This window comes from Paroedura picta, unplaced genomic scaffold (assembly GCF_049243985.1).
Source record: "Paroedura picta isolate Pp20150507F unplaced genomic scaffold, Ppicta_v3.0 Ppicta_v3_sca23, whole genome shotgun sequence".
NCBI classification, from domain to species: Eukaryota; Metazoa; Chordata; class Lepidosauria; order Squamata; family Gekkonidae; genus Paroedura; species Paroedura picta.
This window is the reverse complement of record NW_027518620.1, coordinates 2,341,909-2,346,790: the sequence shown is the minus strand read 5'-3', so window position 1 is coordinate 2,346,790 and position 4,882 is coordinate 2,341,909.

Sequence of the window (4,882 nt, the reverse complement as noted above, 5' to 3'; positions counted from 1 at the left end):
AAAGCGGCTTACAGTCGCCTTCCCATTCCTCTCCCCACAACAGACACCCTGTGGGGTGGGTGAGGCTGAGAGAGCACTGATATCACTGCCCGGTCAGAACAGTTTTATCAGTGCCGTGGCGAGCCCAAGGTCACCCAGCTGGTTGCATGTGGGGGAGCGCAGAATCGAACCTGGCATGCCAGATTACAAGTCCGCACTCCTAACCACTACACCAAACTGGCTCTCACAAGTACCCAGTGAACGGTTCGTTTAGCTTTATATATTCTTCCAGGTGGGCGTTGTATTGGATTTTCGGAAGTGTTAGACCTGTAAGAGAAAAATTTAAATGGTTGGGAAAGGCCATGGGATGTAGAAATATTTTTTTCACATTTACTTCCTTGTAAAAACAGGTAAATCAATAGGGTTTTTCGTATGGATAAGTACCCAGTGAACGGTTCGTTTAGCTTTATATATTTTTCCGGGTGGGAGTTGTATTGGTTTTTCGCAAGTGTTAGACCTGTAAGAGAAAAATTTAAATGGTTGGGAAAGGCCATGGGATATAGAAATATTTTTTTCACATTTTATTTCCTTGTAAAAACAGGAATATCAATAGGGATTTTCGTACGTATATGTACCCAGTGAACGGTTCGTTTAGCTTTATATATTGTTCCGGGTGGGCGTTGTATTGGTTTTTCGGAAGTGTTAGACCTGTAAGAGAAAAATTTAAATGGTTGGGAAAGGCCATGGGATGTAGAAATATTTTTTTAACATTTTATTTCCTTGTATAAACAGGTAAATCAATAGGGTTTTTCGTACGGATAAGTGCCCAGTGAACGGTTCATTTAGCTTTATATATTGTTCCGGGTGGGCGTTGTTTTGGTTTTTCGTAAGTGTTAGACCTGTGAGAGAAAAATTTAAATGGTTGGGAAAGGCCATGGGATGTAGAAATATTTTTTTCACATTTTACTTCCTTGTAAAAACAGGTAAATCAATAGGGTTTTTCGTACGGATAAGTGCCCAGTTAACGGTTCGTTTAGCTTTATATATTGTTCCGGGTGGGCGTTGTATTGGTTTTTCAGAAGTGTTAGACCTGTAAGAGAAAAATTTAAATGGTTGGGAAAGGCCATGGGATGTAGAAATATTTTTTTCACATTTTACTTCCTTGTAAAAACAGGAAAATCAATAGGGTTTTTCGTACGGATAAGTGCCCAGTGAACGGTACGTTTAGCTTTATATATTGTTCCGGGTGCGCGTTGTTTTGGTTTTTCGGAAGTGTTAGACCTGTAAGAGAAAAATTTAAATGGTTGGGAAAGGCCATGGGATGTAGAAATATTTTATTCACATTTTATTTCCTTGTAAAAACAGGTAAATCAATAAGGTTTTTAGTACGGATAAGTGCCCAGTGAACGGTTCGTTTAGCTTTATATATTGTTCCGGGTGGGCGTTGTATTGGTTTTTCGGAAGTGTTAGACCTGTAAGAGAAAAATTTAAATGGTTGGGAAAGTCCATGGGATGTAGAAATATTTTTTTCACATTTTATTTCCTTTTAAAAACAGTTAAATCAATACGGATTTTCGTACGGATAAGTACCAAGTAAACGGTTCGTTTAGCTTTATATATTGTTCCGGGTGGGCGTTGTATTGGTTTTTCGGAAGTTTTAGACCTGTAAGAGAAAAATTTAAATGGTTGGGAAAGGCCATGGGATGTAGAAATATTTTTTTCACATTTTACTTCCTTGTAAAATCAGGAAAATCAATAGGGTTTTTCGTACGGATAAGTGCCCAGTGAACGGTTCGTTTAGCTTTATATATTGTTCCGGGTGGGCGTTGTATTGGTTTTTCGGAAGTGTTAGACCTGTAAGAGAAAAATTTAAATGGTTGGGAAAGGCCATGGTTTGTAGAAATATTTTTTTCACATTTTATTTCCTTGTAAATACAGGTAAATCGATAGGGATTTTCGTACGGATAAGTGCCCAGTGAACGGTTCGTTTAGCTTTATATATTGTTCCGGGTGGGCGTTGTATTGGTTTTTCGGAAGTGTTAGACCTGTAAGAGAAAAATTTAAATGGTTGGGAAAGGCCATGGGATGTAGAAATATTTTTTTCACATTTTATTTCCTTGTAAAAACAGGTAAATCAATAGGGTTTTTCGTACGGATAAGTGCATAGTGAACGGTTCGTTTAGCTTTATATATTGTTCCGGGTGGGCGTTGTTTTGGTTTATCGGAAGTGTTAGACATGTAAGAGAAAAATTTAAATGGTTGGGAAAGGCCATGGTATGTAGAAATATTTTTTTCACATTTTATTTCCTTGTAAAAACAGGTAAATCAATAGGGTTTTTCGTACGGATAAGTGCATAGTGAACGGTTCGTTTAGCTTTATATATTGTTCCGGGTGGGCGTTGTATTGGTTTTTCGGAAGTGTTAGACCTGTAAGAGAAAAATTTAAATGGTTGGGAAAGGCCATGGGATGTAGAAATATTTTTTTCACATTTTATTTCCTTGTAAAAACAGGTAAATCAATAGGGTTTTTCGTACGGATAAGTGCATAGTGAACGGTTCGTTTAGCTTTATATATTGTTCCGGGTGGGCGTTGTTTTGGTTTATCGGAAGTGTTAGACTTCTACGCCAAGCTCGGCTACTAGCGCCCTACCTGCCCCCGGAACACCTGGCCACTGTGATCCATGCAACGGTTACTTCTAGATTAGACTTCTGTAACTCGCTCTACGCGGGCCTACCCTTGTCTCTAACCCGGAAGTTACAACTGGTACAGAATGCAGCTGCACGGGTCCTCACTAAATCATCTTGGAGGTCCCATGTTCAGCCTCTGCTGAAGCAGCTGCACTGGTTGCCAGTTTGTTTCCGGATCAGGTTCAAGGTTTTGGTACTAACCTTTAAGACTATACGCGGCTTGGGTCCTGCATACTTGAGGGACCACCTATCTCCTTATGCCCCCCGCAGGGCACTTCGCTCTGCGGGTAAGAATCTGCTGATGATCCCAGGACACCGGGAGGCACGCCTGGCCTCGACAAGGGCCAGGGCCTTTTTGGTCCTGGCCCCTACCTGGTGGAATGAGCTCCCTGAAGAGCTGCGGGCCCTGTCGGAGCTCTCTGAGTTCCGCAGAGCCTGCAAAACGGAGCTCTTCCGCCAGGCGTTTGTCTAAGGCCGGGTGATGGCCCGGGGCTAAGATCGGACCCCTCTCCCCGGAGGGGGGAGGCCAGTACTAAACTGACCTGGTTCCCCAGAGTGTTCCATCCTATGCCCAATAATCCTCCGTTCCCTTCTGCTCATCCAGTGGGCCTGTACGGGAATAGTTTTAATCGCCACCATTGTGACTTAGTCATTGTTTTAATGGGGTTTTAATGGGGAATTTTAATGGTTAATATATTGTATTTGTATTAAAATGTTGTGAACCGCCGCGAGCCGGTTTCCGAGAGCGGCGGTCATACAAATCAAATAAATAATAATAATAATAATTGTAAATACAGGTAAATCGATAGGGATTTTCGTACGGATAAGTGCCCAGTGAACGGTTCGTTTAGCTTTATATATTGTTCCGGGTGGGCGTTGTATTGGTTTTTCGGAAGTGTTAGACCTGTAAGAGAAAAATTTAAATGGTTGGGAAAGGCCATGGGATGTAGAAATATTTTTTTCACATTTTATTTCCTTGTAAAAACAGGTAAATCAATAGGGTTTTTCGTACGGATAAGTGCCCTGTGAACGGTTCGTTTAGCTTTATATATTGTTCCGGGTGGGCGTTGTTTTGGTTTTTCAGAAGTGTTAGACCTGTAAGAGAAAAATTTAAATGGTTGGGAAAGGCCATGGGATGTAGAAATATTTTTTTCACATTTTACTTCCTTGTAAAAACAGGAAAATCAATAGGGATTTTCGTACGGATAAGTACCCAGTGAACGGTTCGTTTAGCTTTATATATTATTCCGGGTGGGCGTTGTATTGGTTTTTCGGAAGTGTTAGACCTGTAAGAGAAAAATTTAAATGGTTGGGAAAGGCCATGGGATGTAGAAATATTTTTTTCACATTTTATTTCCTTGTAAAAACAGATAAATCAATAGGGTTTTTCGTACGGATAAGTGCCCTGTGAACGGTTCGTTTAGCTTTATATATTGTTCCGGGTGGGCGTTGTTTTGGTTTTTCGGAAGTGTTAGACCTGTAAGAGAAAAATTTAAATGGTTGGGAAAGGCCATGGGATGTAGAAATATTTGTTTCACATTTTACTTCCTTGTAAAAACAGGAAAATCAATAGGGATTTTCGTACGGATAAGTACCCTGTGAACGGTTCGTTTAGCTTTATATATTCTTCCGGGTGGGCGTTGTATTGGATTTTTGGAAGTGTTAGACCTGTAAGAGAAAAATTTAAATGGTTGGGAATGGCCATGGTTTGTAGAAATATTTTTTCCACATTTTATTTCCTTGTAAATACAGGTAAATCGATAGGGATTTTCGTACGGATAAGTGCCCAGTGAACGGTTCGTTTAGCTTTATATATTGTTCCGGGTGGGCGTTGTATTGGTTTTTCGGAAGTGTTAGACCTGTAAGAGAAAAATTTAAATGGTTGGGAAAGGCCATGGGATGTAGAAATATTTTTTTCACATTTTATTTCCTTGTAAAAACAGGTAAATCAATAGGGTTTTTCGTACGGATAAGTGCCCTGTGAACGGTTCGTTTAGCTTTATATATTGTTCCGGGTGGGCGTTGTTTTGGTTTTTCGGAAGTGTTAGACCTGTAAGAGAAAAATTTAAATGGTTGGGAAAGGCCATGGGATGTAGAAATATTTTTTTCACATTTTACTTCCTTGTAAAAACAGGAAAATCAATAGGGATTTTCGTACGGATAAGTACCCAGTGAACGGTTCGTTTAGCTTTATATATTCTTCCGGGTGGGCGTT